The 14,320-nt window shown below is 43.3% G+C and overlaps 1 protein-coding gene across 1 annotated transcript in view; it reads left to right on the top strand.

Moving 5' to 3' along the window:
• MRPL13 (mitochondrial ribosomal protein L13) overlaps positions 1-14,320 on the top strand; it is a 98,307-nt gene that overhangs the window by 33,620 nt on the left and 50,367 nt on the right. The gene's annotated exons all lie outside the window — the stretch shown is intronic.

Genomic DNA, 14,320 nt, shown 5'->3' with positions numbered 1-14,320 from the left:
CTTTTTTTTTTTTTTTTTAGTTCTTCAGGCAGAGACCTTCGTACGTTTCTCCCATGCTGTCTCTTATGCTTGGGAGAAGCTCGTTGTTAACATCTTCAGAGCTGCCTTTGAAGTTCCCTTCAACACTTCTTTAAAAATCTTCTTCACTGTGATCCTGCAAAAAAAATAGATAGCAGTCAGCCTGCATTGTGCTATGAATGCTGCTTATGATTGTGGCCAGACATAGTCATTGTTTCCATGTGCTTCCACGTCTGTATTTATTGGTTGCCTTATACTTAGATTGTAAGCTTCTTGGGGTAGGGCCAGTTATGCAAAGAACAAGACTTAGCACAATGGGTTTATGGTTCCTGACTCCTACTCATTATGGTAATGCAAATAATGAATAATAATCTTGATACCTTCATGAGTTGTGGCAGCATGCAACATGGTGACTTGACAGAAAATAGCAGTTAGCCAAAAGTGTATGAAACTGCTTATATTAACAATTTGGCCAAGTATCCTCACTTTCTGTAGGTTTACTTTGTACAGTATAGTATTAATGTACAGTATTTTGTACCTGGAATAGAAGATACGATGTGTGGTGCGACTTAGTGGACTAGGTTCAGGATTCAAATTATAATGAGGGGAAAAATCTGCAAGTACTTCCAGACTATGCTGCTTATGATGGTGGTTCTGTGACATTTGATTAAAGTTAAGAATCTGTCAAAATTATTTTTATAGTCTCTAGTACAGTGTTGCTCAGTTTTTTGGCTTTGTAGGTCAGATGAGTGGCATGGGGCGAGTCTGCAACCTGGATAGAGTCCCACGTGCTGGGATTGGTCCCTGGGGGCCTGCCTGACACCACTCCTTTCCACCCCTGTGCATTTGGATTGAGCCCTGGCCTTGCCCCCTCCTGCCACCTTGTTCTGGGATTGGACCCTGGATCCTGACACTGCCCCTGCTTGGCCCTCTGCACTGGGATTAGGTACCCTCTGAGTATTGAAATTTGGCAGCAGGGCAGCAGTGCCACTGCTCCTCTGCTGTCAAATTTCCAGACCCATGTGGAACCCCACAGGCCAGATGACATGGTGCCATGGTTCAGCACCCTTGGTCTAGTACATTTAGCTTTAAACAGTATTTTTGGAAGTAGAAGTCTTGGATCCCTCTATTTTGGTGTCTTTGCCAAGTAAAAGCTACAGACTACAGATGGAAATGCAGCTTCCAAGAAAATTTCTTGCCCTAAAGGAGGACAGGAACTATTTATCCCCTATCTCTTTGCCTATCTGTGCCCCATTTACCCACTTTTATCTTACTTCATTCTCTCTGTTTTCTGCCTTTGGTTCCTTATTATGTGTTTGTTTGGTTTTTTTTTTCTCTCCTTCCTTGTCCCTCATTTTAAAATTATATTAATTGTTCATTGAGTGCACCTCTCAAATGCCCAACACTAGAAATTCTCCCTACTGTTTAAACACTTGGTCTGATGTAAAGCACATACTCTAGTAGTGCGTCGCTCTTTCTTGATATGGCATATAAGTGCAAAACCCCTTTTTCTTTAGCTATTTTGCACATAAGAGTGTAAATTAAGTTCAAGCCCATAAAACGCCCTGTACTACCTGTCTGTTTTTGCAACATTCTGATTTCTTTATTGGAGCGTGGGTGATGTGCAATTACAGCCAGGAAAGTAACTACCATATTTACTCAAATATAAGATGATCCTGAAGCATGACCTCCCAATAATTAAATTCTGTATACAGAAAATGTATAAATTTGTTATAATTTTCCAGGTATGGAATCCATGTCTTGAATCCCACCATCACTGCTATTGCAGGAAAAGTAGTGACTGGGGTAGGTCAGGTGGTCCCTTTCTTCCTTCTAATGCCTTCCTGCTCCCCCTTGCCACCTGCCCTGCCACCCCCAGCTCCCCTCAGTCTCTGCCTCTTCCCCACCCCCTTACTTCTCAGTCTCTTTCTTTCCCCTTCCAACTCCCCAGTCTGTGTTCCTTCACCTCCCTCCCTGCCCTTGCTGTCAAACGCTGCCAAGGCTGCTCCATCTTGGAGCACAGCATATGGAAGCTGAGCCCTTGCCTGACCATGCAGCAATGTCAGCACTGCTGACTGGCCGGGCAGAGGAAGGAGTTTCCGTGTGCTCCGTGTGGGAGAGACTCCAGGGAAGGCTGGGGGGGTGGGACACAGAAGCTTCAGAAGGGAAGGAGGGGACAGGAAGCTACTGTGGATCTGACTTTGGCTTCTATCCAGGCTCAGGGTCAGAGTCACAGCCACAGCAGTCACCTGCTTCCCCTTCCACTTCATATGCAAATATAAGACAAGGGGCTTTCCCTCCCATGCTGATCGAGTAAATATGGTATATACGAATGATGGTTTGTTGTTACTTTTTACTCAGTGATGTAGTGCCCATGTTTATTTAGTTATCTCTCTTTTAATGGCAAACATCTTAAGAGAGAACTTTGCTGTTTTTCTTAGCACTTGTAATTTAAGTAAACCATAGGAAAATGTGTCACATGTAGTCTCCGTCTTGCCAACAGAATTAACTGCTAAGGAATTATTTTAGAAAGTGCTCCATATTGGCCTGACCTGTGCACACTGAAGTCAGTGGGTCTTCTGTCACTGGACTGCAATAGGAAAGGAGCTGGGCAGATGCTGGGAACTTATGAAAATACCTCTCCAAATTCTAACTGCATGTTTTACTAGTGGAAATAGGTCCAAAGCTCATAACTTGAGTTTCAGGCTAAGGTTTTGGAGACTTCTTACTTATACACTGCACAATTTGGAGGAGGATGACATTGGAAGATTATAACATTCTATGTCGTATTTATAGTGCTGTTTGTACAAAGCCAGTTTTTAGAGCCTCTTATTTTCTCAAAGTTTGTTGAGGAAAGAAAGACTTTGTCAGAATATGATCTATTTTAATATCAGTAAAATAAACTCCTGTGCAGCAGGACAGAACAAAAACTATGTCATTTAAGCCCTCAAAATGAGATATAGCGGTGCAGATTCATTGTGTTGGCCTTTTATAAGTTGATGATGTTCAATTTGTTAATAGAAATCTTTGATCTTATAATGACTAAAGGTCCTGCCCAGTACACACTGGAGTTCTTGGAGGGTTTTTCATAGACTTCAGTGAGCAGTAATTTAGGTAAAATTTATAGGAATTTGAACCTGTGTTGAAGCATTGAAAAATTGCCTCTTTAAGGCACTGTTCACAGTCTAGAGCCTAGTACTTCAGAGAAGAAAAGACTGAGAGGAGATTTAATAGCAGCCTTCAACTACCTGAAGGGAGGTTCAAAAGGGGATGGAGCTGGACTGTTCTCAGTGGTGACATGACAGAACAAGGTGCAATGGTCTCAAGTTGCAGCAAGGGAAGTTTAGGTTAGATATTAGGAAGAACTTTTTCACTAGGAGGGTGGGAAAACACTGAAACAGGTTACCCAGGGAAGTGGTGGACTCTCCATCCTTGGAGTTTTTTTTTAAGACCCAACTAGACAAAGCCTTGGCTGGGATGATCTAGAATCATAGAAGCGGGGTCGGAAGGGACCTTGTAGATCTTCAAGTCCGACCCCCTGCCTGGGCAGGAGAAAAACTGGGCTCAAATGACTCCAGCCAGGTAGGCATCAAGCCTCTTCTTAAAGACCTCCAGGGTAGGAGCCAGCACCATTTCCCTTGGAAGTTGGTTCCAGATCCTAGCTGCCCTGACTGTGAAGAAGTTCTTACAGATGTCTAATCTAAACCTACTCTCCAACAACTTGTGGCCGTTATTCCTTGTTATGCCAGGGGATCTAGTTGGGGATGGTTCTACTTTGAACAGGGGCTTGGACTAGATGACCTCCTGAGGTCCAAGCCAACCCTAATTTTCTATCATTCTATGATACTCGCTTTCTCTCAGCGCTGTAATCACTGGTTGGTCTTTTAAATGCTTCATGCTGCAGGTAAAAGGGTCCAGTCTGTGGTTAGTACGTGAACTGTCATAGGATGACTGCTTGCCTAAGGTAACAGTTCCATTAGTCGATTTATTAGGTTTGTAGCAGTAGTGTTTGCTGTGAATAGCCTCCTACCCATGTATCAGAAAAAAGCAACATAGCTGAAATTAAGGAATGAATTTCAAGAAAAATCCAGGGCAGGGCAGAAGCTATTGCCATGTCAGTTATTGCAAACCTCTCTTGTATTGGAGAAAAGCTTAGTGATGAGTTTCCAGCGCATCTAAGAAATAGTTTCATCTACATTATGTAAGATTCAGTTCAAACTCAGTAAATTTGTGTATAGGATGGAACAAACACTGTTTGACAAAGATGGATCTAAAAGTGTTAGTAGTTATGTATTTCTAAACTCTGACACGAATCTGTATGTAAAAGCTGTGTTAACTCGAATCTTGTTTAAATATTAGCTGTTTGCAAAACAGAAAAAGAAATCGTGTCTAAAACAAGTTTGGCACTCAAGCAAACGCTGAATTAAAACAGCTGGATAACATGAGTAATTTATTGCAAGGATACATTGTGTGTGTTTATCTGAAGGATGGAAGTCGTAAAACAATCTGGCAGAATTTAGAGACATAAAATTTATTAATATGTAATATAGTAATCTTCAATTATTTAGTTATCAAGGTACCTGCCAGAGTATCTTCAGGGACTCAGTAAGATTGTATATACAGATGATGAGCTCAGTGTAACTTATGTAGGCGGTATTGACTGCATTCTATTTATCCGGCCAAAAGAGGTATTTTTGTGTTGTTCATTTCTGCTTAAAATAATGCTTACCACTTTGTTATGACTTTGCATTGAAGTTTGAAGGTATATACATCTTATTTTCTTCAATTTGGAAGACAGAAAAAGTCCCCTCAGCTATTTAATTTCATAATACCCCTGTGATGTTGGTAAATCAACATTATTGTTCCCACTTTAAAATCCTTATGTTACAAGTGAAGTGAAAGATATATACAGAAAGCCTTGCACATCCTGAGACCTTATACTGAGGCAGTCCGATCAGTGCTTAGGTGTTTTAGCTTTTAATCCTGTACTCAGTACTAGGGGAGCACTGATGCAGATTTTGGGGGCCGATACTGCTAGCCAATATTTAAGGAGGGTATCAGCCAATACCAATCCAATTTCCAATACAGCTGCCTCCAGCTGGTGTGGTGGGAGGGAAGGGGCGTGGGGGGGGGCAGATCACTGCCCCCCACAGTGAGGGTGGGGGCAGGCACAGGCACTGCCCAGGTGGGGGGGGCAGAGTCGCAGCTCGAGGGGGGGAGAGACAGCTCCTGCCGCTGCTTACACCCTGGGAGGGTACTGGGGGACACCCCTGGATCTGCACAGGGCATCGTAGGCTACAGCCAGGGCTGCGTGGGCTCTTCTCAGCAGGGGCTGAGCTCAGAGTGGGTGCCGGTGGTGGTGCGAAGATGTTGCATCCACCCCAAATTTTGCTGCCACTCTGCTTCCAGCGCCGCCACCACCAGCTGCCCGGCACAGACCCGGCTCTTGACCCGAGGCTGCGCTGAGCAGCTCATGGTGGCAGGGCTGGGATTGGAGCAGCAGCAGAATTTGAGGTGGATGCAGCATCCTCCCAGCACCTGCTCCGAGCCTGGCACCTGCTCTGAGCCCAGCCCCTGCTGAGAAGAGCCCCACGCAGCCCTGGCTGCAGCCTGCCCTGTGCAGATCAGGGAGGCGCGCCCCCCCCATGCTGTCCTGGGATGCAAGCAGCAGCGGGAGCTGCCTCCCATCCCCCAACATGAGCTGCAGCTCTGTCCCCTGCCCACCTGGCTGAGCAGCATCTACCCCTGCCCCCACCCTCACTGCGGGGGGTATTGATCTGCCCCCTTAAGCCTGTTCCCTCCCCCTTTCCCTTCCACCACACCAGACTTACCAGCTGGAGGCAGGTTTCCATGTTGCCGGCTGTGTTCATCACTGCCTGAGTGCTGCGCTGTGGCTGTGCGCAGTACATGCATGCATTGGCCAAATTATCGGGCCGATATCCAACACAGCCAGTTTTCTTTATATCAGTACTGGTCCGATACCGGACCAATGTATCAGTGCACCTCTACTCAGTACGTTAATTTCTTTACCATCCCTGCAGGGTGTTCTTTCTTCAGTGGACAGGTAAAAACAGTAATGGCACGAGAAATGACAAGTCTGACCAGTTCACCTTTTCAGACTGTTTTCATGCATGGTAGATGTAGTTGCCCGTGGAGGAAATAGAGGTGTTCAGAGTATCTAAACACATTCTCCTATCAATGCCCTCAATAGAAATTTTTATTAGCTTATAGGTTCTTCAAGCTCAAAAGGCCTTCTCTTTATTTTGCTTAGTTTCTAAGGCTAGAAATAGACGTCACCAATGAAGCAGATCAGCAACATTGTGGTGGCACAGGTGATCTGCCTCACTGAGTGAAACGCACATCACCCCTGCTCCCACCCCCCATGGTCTGGGACAAGGGGCGATATGATCTCCCTGCTTTCCCCAGTCAGCTAGCCCTGGGGCACAGGTCTGGTTGAGCCGAAATGCACAACAGATAAAAGACATCCCTCTCATTAAAGTGGCAGAATCTATTAACACCTTTTTGTTGTCCCACTGATTTTCCTTTTGTGTGATGCAACAAAGGGCATAGATGTCTCTTTGCTCAGCATTTGTGCTGTGAGAGGTTAGGCAATGTCTCTTTCCACCTAACAGTGTTGCCGTGCCCTACTTCCTCTTTTTTTGCTTTTGAAGCAGGTCTCTTTTCACACTTCAGAATAATACTACTGGGAAAAGTCAGTGTAACAAATAGGTTTCTAGACTTCATTTAGAAACTAAACAAGTAGATCTCAGCATCTTGATTCCTCTACAATATTGATTTTACCTTCAGCATTTGTAGATCTGATGTGTTGGACTTGGCTATTTCTTCATCCTTTTAATTCACTGAATATTCTTGTTCCAATAGATCAAAATCCAGTCCCCTGAACAGAGAGAGATTTCCAAGAGGACCAGTAAGGCTTAGCTCCAAAAAAGAATGTTTTAGGTCTCTTCAGTTACAGAGAGACTTAATCGCACTATAACAGATGTGGCAAAATAAAGGATTTCTCTCTGAAACACAGGAAGGGAACTCCTCTGTGTTTTCTTTCCACTTTTGACTAAGTACAAACTTTAGTTTTATACGCCTCCTGGTTCTGATTAGCTTGTGGACAATTAATTCTCAGTAAAGTAGAAGGAAGCTGAGAATGTATTTGATTCGTAGGCAGTCTTAAATCAACCTGTAATATGAGTCACTTTGCAGATGTCTTTAAGTCAAGTCAAAAATGTCACTTTGGAGGGCTGAGATGCATTTACAGGGTATGTACTGTGTTCATGCTCAACGCCATTTTCTGGCTACCTTAAGAGCGTCTGCTAGACAAATTATTGGTCTTGATGTGCCTTCTAATTACAAGTCAGATTTCAAAAAATGACTTGATCAGATAGTAAACATGTATTGTTGCACTGACCTCTTTATTACTGCCTTCTTGTGAACAGATGTTTGATCATATCTTACCTATTCAAATCTGCTGTTCTCTTGGCTATAAGGCATCATCATCACAAGAAGAAATTTAAGTATTTCTAACAAATGCAGAAGCTGAGCTGCTAAATTTTGAATTATCCTTCACCCCTACCCCCTTAAAGACTTAGCAGTAGCTATTTCAAGAAATTATTAACTCATCAAGCCTTGTCTTGGAAATCACATTTTTCACCTCACAAAACTGAGTTTCCTATTAAGGATCTGGGGTTAAAGGTAAGCCAATCTATTGCCAAATTTGAACAAAGAAAAGTAAGTTTGGGTGGAAGAGGGTTAAAAAATCTTTTGAAAGCAAAATATGGGTGATTATACACATCCACTTTCTGCATTTATGAGAAGCAAGTGTTTGGAATCCAAGGGCAGGGTTTTTTTTAAATAAAAACAGAACGAAGAGGTTCAGTTCACTTGCATAATTTAAGACCAGTATTTTCTAGGCAGGGATCCCCAAAGTCTATTTAAACACCTAAGCATAGGAATTTTAAGAATTCGGAAGGTATACATGCAACTCTGTGTTTATCATACTTGAAACTTTTTAAAATCTGGCCACTGCTAGTTAAATGTTTGAACTATGGACTTAGGATCAAGGCAGAGCTGACCTGAGCAGGGTGCAGGGCCCAGGGCAAATCAGTCCATGCAGGGTCCTGCCCCCGCTCCGATCCGGTCCCCGGACCCGGAGAAGCTGCTGCCACCAATGCCATCGGGGGGTAGTGAGTGGCTGGATGCGGACCCACTGCTCTGCCCAGCTCCGCACTGCTGCTTCTCTGCCCCACTCCTTGGGGCCCGGGACAGTCGCCCTGACTCGCCTTCTCTCCCCCACTCCAATGGTCCTGGATCCAGGTACCCAATTCTGAAAAACTGGTCTGAAATAATTATTGCCAAATATAATTCTATTTCATTATTACAAACATTTGAAATATTATCATTATTTAGTTGCATCATAAACATCAAGTGAAAATTAATGTAAGATAATTTCAAATTAGGTAAATGTGAAATGGTCATATTTTTTAGTGTTAATAGAGCCACTGGCAAAAAATTTCTGAATGGTTGTTCTTCAGAGTGAACTTTACATAGAATGATTATTAAACAGGACAAGCCTTAACACTATGGAAATATGTTGTGAGAGAGCCTGCAGTGGTATCAATGTCCCACTGTACGCAGCTTTAGGCATTGAAATAAGGGAGTTTTAAACATTCCTATTTTGCTTTTGAATGTTGTTTAAAAATCACTTACAAACATACACTTGCATTACATTTCCAGAGAAAATCTCTAACAGAAAGCCTGGTCAATCCCTACTGTTGATCTTTGAAAGACCATGGTTTTGGGTTCAGAGAAGGGAGAGAGTAGGCTAAGGCTATTAATGCACATACCAGAAGGGGCATTTACACAGCATCAAACATAATAAAGTTCTCTTTGTAAAGCCATAGTGAGGGGAGAGGTTATTAATAAAGCAGAGCTAAACTTCAAAGCCTGGATTAGTGGAGAAATAAAATTAGTATTTCATGGAGTGGAGAGAATATTAGAACTGCATTTGTGATCTTAAAAGCAGTTGGAGCTCTCAGTAAGACTTTACAGGTGGTTGATCCATTGGATAAAAATAAATAACTTTTTTAATAAAATCTGTTGTACAGTCTGGATCCAGTCCTGTCAAGGGCAAGGGTCATTTAACAACTTGCAGAATTAATGCTCTCTCTAGGGCAGTGGTTCTTAACCTTTTTAGACTTGAGGCACCTTTCAGATACTCCTGGCTCCTAGTTTTCACTCTTTTCCATAATCAAAAATAAAATAATAGGGCATCTTTTCTATTGCAAAGAACTCAGATCGCAAATCAAAAAGTTTTTAACACTATGGATTCCTATTTAATATCTCAGGGTTTATTTTGTGAATTGTGTGCACACCTAACAGCGCTAATGTAATGTGGCCCCCTTCAGCACCCTTGAAAAGATCTGTGGCACCCTCTCTGAGAATCACTGCTTTAGGGTGTTGTTTCAAAAACAATGCAACAGAAGTGTTGTGGTGTGGATTAGGAGTGAAGAGTAATCTGTATCTACAATCAAATAAAAAATTCATATAGGAAGGAAAAATCTTAACACAAACCACTCTCTCGCAGCAAGTTATACTATCTTTTATACGCTGAACTCATTGAAATGTTACCTAAGTAAGGAGAAGAGAATGGCTAAACAGGAAAGAGAACGCAAACGGGTAGTAAAAAGAGGACTTGAGTAAATGTCATCTACTTTACAACCTGGATACTCTACAGCAGGTGTTTCTGGGAAGAAAGGAGAAACGCCCTGCTTGAATCTGCAGCACCGAAGACCCACCTGCCTCTCCAGAGCTAGCAATGCTGAGAGAACAGAAGACGCTGCGGGAACCATGCTTTATTAGCAGCTCTTTGGTCTGGATTGGACTGCCCCACAGCTGCTTGGGTATTTGTGGCCCACCGCCAAGACCAGAAGGCAGGGGGGATGGGCTCCAAGAGAGAGCAGCAATGTAGGAATACCAGGACACTGGAAGAGAGGCTCTGGAGGAAGGGGAGCTGGCTGCCTGCAAGCGTGGTAGCTCGGATGAGCTCTCATAAGCTGAGAGATGCCGGTGCCCGGTGTGCAATAGGAGAAGTGGCAGGAGCTGGCAGGAAGTCTCTCTGGGAGATGAGCTGGCCATGGTAGAGGCGGCTGCGCTCAGATTAAGGTTCTGGGTTTTTTTCCTTTTCTTTGGGGTTTTGCTGGGGGGGGGCGGAGCTGGTTAGGCTGGACCCTGACTCTGAAACCAAAAGGGGGAGGACCTGTTGGCAGGCCAGGAAGAGACACATACCCGAGCCTGCAGAGTTAGTTAGGGGCAAGAAAAGGCCCATGTCTAGGTATGCTCAGACTGAGCTGGGAGACGCTGGGCTGACGCTGGAGCACCCAGGGCTGGGGCCTTCACATAGCTGAGAGGCAAGTCCAGCCAGGGCTCCTTTTCAGCTCCTCATTTGAGTTGAGAGAGAATGGGCCCTGTGAGGAGGGGAGAGACTCCACTGCCCTCTGGAGCCTAATGTGCTGCAGCACAAAGACTGCTGCCAGTAAGCTGCAAGGCCCAAAAGACAGAGACTTACCTGAGTTCAAGTTGCACATCCTGTGTTCCTCTTTAGTTCTTCTCACATTCATGATGCTCCAACAGGGTGACTGTTAGAGCCAGTGTGACTGTCATACCTTAGAGGTGGGCTCAAACCAACCACAAGCCTATAAATTCAAAGAAAAGAAAGAGGTTGTCCATTGAGATCCAAGGGCAAGACTGACACTTTAACATCTGGGTGGTGCATGGATGGGGTGTAGGGGAGATCGGTCCTTCTTTTGGGGATCCTAACCCAGCACATCCAAGTCGAACCATGGCGGAACTGACCACCTCCCCAGTAAAGTATCCTTCAACTGGCAGGTGAGAATTGGGTGACCTCTGCAGAGTGTCAGGATCAGGTGAGCCCACATCTCCGTGGCCCAGTCAGGTCAAGCCTGCAGCCCTATCCTGTACTGTGCTGATAGTGCCCAACTTGTGAGTGGCCTGGGAGCCGCAGGCCCCCTGTCCATGTGCTACATAGGCTTCATACCACCAGGCCACATAGGCCAAAGGGCCTTCTGTCTGCAGGCTGCCCTGCTGTAGACAGAAGGCTGGAGGAGGGAGCAATAGGCTGAGGGAACCAAGGGTCTGGGGGCCACAGGCAGGCTGGAGGTTAGACACCTGCTTTACAATGTTATGCTGTATAATATCTGGGGATATGCAGAACCACAGCAAACAGCTGCACAGGACTGCTGAGCTTCAGTTAATTGGAAAAGAAGCATCTTTGAATAAACAGCCACTGCAAACATCTAAGCCACTTGTTAATGATAACTGTATCGGACTGGAGGGCCTGGTGGCTATTTGTGGCAGGGTAACTTCTATAAATCAACCTCCAGAGTAAGGTAAGCATAGGTCACCTCAAAACCCTACCCCCCACCCCACTGCCTTGTGAGTACTCCTTGGTTGGAGGAAGGCTAAGGGACATCACCCTGACAGAAATGCATCCTCATTGAGGCATTAGGCAGTCAGCAGCAGTTCTCATCTGTTGCTCTCTGGCAGAAGTTATAACCATGGAGTAAGTGACTGTCTGGATTCGATCTAGCCTTTGGATTCTGTCTCAGTGGTCTAAAAGGAGAATGGTAAGTCTTGGGTAGCCTTGACTCCTCCATACTCTTACCTAGGTGTACGTGTCGAAGGTCTCAGTGTGATTATTGGAGCACTCTGTACAAGTGGATTCATCAGGCACCTTACTTAGACCTCTTACATGTACACCATGATTCAGAGGATCATCAGTTGCCTACTACAAAGTAAGCAGATTGCAAACCACCCAGATTAAAATGATCCTGGCTCTACTGTCCCTTTGATACCTCTGCAGTTTAAGGGATTCTCACATTTTCTAAATTTGTCTAAGTTATTCTCTACCTTTCAGGAGAGTTTTTAGTATTATGCATCTTTTGTAGAGGCTGATATATTATTAGCCTTCCCTGGAGTGGAAATTTCATTTTTTTTTCCTAGGTCTCAGAAAGCTTATTTTAGCCATTTCAGTATATTTTATTTTGGAATGTCACTCAAGGGCATAGAGTGGTTTAGCTCTGTGCAAGCATATTTCAGAGGGTGGCATCATTTAATTTAGAACTGGATGTTTGGGGGATGGCAAAAGTGTGTGTGTGTGTGTGTAGAAATCCAAGCAGTGTTGGTAACCATCAACAAATGTGAAATCAAAAGATTTTTCATGCTAATGAAATGTTCTTCACTATTCTTTCTGATAATGTAGGGTTTTACTGGAGCAAATTTTAATTACAGTCCAGTCCTTGTATATTAGGAGTTTGTTTAATCAGCATATTTAAATACCTTGATAATGTACTTATCTGTATAAGCATGAGACGTATTGCATTTTTAGGCTATGCAACCACACAGCTCCCTGTAGTTGAGGGCCTTGTACACACATATTAATTTAATCAATTGGGATCATTAATCAAATGTGATCCTTGATCCCAACAGTTGTACGTCCTGCTAATGCCATACGTGCATGGCAGGATGTGCAATTTTGGGATCAGAGAATCAGATGCCAGTGCTGGGGGAGCCCAAGTTCTTGTTCCCAGGCTCCCCAGAACAATCAGCTAATTGTTACTGCCAGCCCTGGGACTGCACCTGGGGCTTGAACTGACTCCAGTTTGTCACTGCCCTGCCACACATTCGATTTAAGACGCAATGGAAACCAGCCACAGAAATATTATGCTTCTTTTGTGGCTGATTTCCCATTTTTCGCACTATTAATTTCTTGAACATGTGGCAAATTTACTCTTTATGGCACAATTCACAGGTTAGTTGCATCTGAAGTACAATTTCTGCTAGGGTCCTAAAGCAGAATTTGGAGTTTGAGACTTGTTGAGTATCTGACCCAGGTTTTTTGTGTGGTGTTTTTATTTTATTGGAGATTTAAGCGACACATTTCAGATCGTTGTTTTTTGACATATTTCATGGCTAACATTCAAGGCTTTACAAAAGTCCATTTAATAGCTCAAAATATATTAATTGCCCAGTTTGAACAAAGGTATCCCTGAGCTTGGAGGTAATAGTTGAATGCATGTTAAATGGGGAAAAATATAGATAGATTTGAGAGGTCATACAGCAGCTTAATTTTTTTAAATACCAAAATCTTAGGTAAACCTGTTGGACGTAATCAGCAGCTGTAAATCTGAAGGCAGTGCTCACTATATATTAGAAAAGAATTGAGAGACAGTATTTTAGTGTCTTTATGGATTAGATGGACTGGCTTCAAATGGGATGGGAGATTTTAAGGGTTGTTCACACCACAAGTAGAAAACTGAAGGGCAAGTATAAACAACTGTATATCTCCAATGTTGGTCAGCAGTGTGAGTCATGGGAAGTTTGATCCCAGCCCTTCAAGAAAACTTTCCCCTCCTGGGATCTTGCTGAAGTCAGAGGGTCTCTATTACCAAGATCATGTTTATATGAAAGGTTTTTTAAACACATTTAATCACCACTAATCCTTATAATATCATCAAGAGAAATTCCATTTATTGGAAAATATGATATAGGCAAAGTCTGTTCCATAAGGAAGGCATTAGTTTGTATTAATTTTCATTAAATATTTAATCCACATGTGGCTGTTATGGTTAGAGAATAGACCCTGTCTTGGAATTCCATAACCTTCTATTAAGTTTTCCCCTTTTCTTTTTAAAACTCCACTATATTTCTTTTGTATTCAGATCATGATAGCAGAACCTGTTGTTCCCTTGTAAATGTCTCTGGTTGATACGGTCTTTTATGTCATGAAGGTTTTTTTTTTATAATAGAAGAGTACTAAAATTTTGTTAGTTTTACTCTATTAATAAACCTTCCGTGTTTTCTCATCAAAGAATTAGAACTTTGCTGACTTTAGGTGTTGCCCTTTGAGGTCAGGCCAACTCTCAGGATCTCAATATTGTGCTGTTAGACAGGAGGATATGACACAATTGCACATATACAAACACACAAATCAGTTGGATGCGCCCGCACACACACACAAAACCAACTCAGGCATATACACATCCAAACTAGCCTAAGCACATTTATACCTATCACCAATTCAAGCACATACACTATACACCCAAAAGTTAGACAAAAATCAATTGTCCGTACCTGCACACTCACTACACATACACAGATTACTAATTCATATATCATGCACACAATGACATATATACACACACGTACACAGACACTCACCTGTTCACACACATACAACCCACCTACACATAGGTAAGTTCCTAACTTGGATGGC

Source organism: Gavialis gangeticus, unplaced genomic scaffold (assembly GCF_001723915.1).
Source record: "Gavialis gangeticus isolate Ggan-Ray unplaced genomic scaffold, GavGan_comp1, whole genome shotgun sequence".
NCBI classification, from domain to species: Eukaryota; Metazoa; Chordata; order Crocodylia; family Gavialidae; genus Gavialis; species Gavialis gangeticus.
This window is presented reverse-complemented; position numbering and strand designations above follow the sequence as displayed.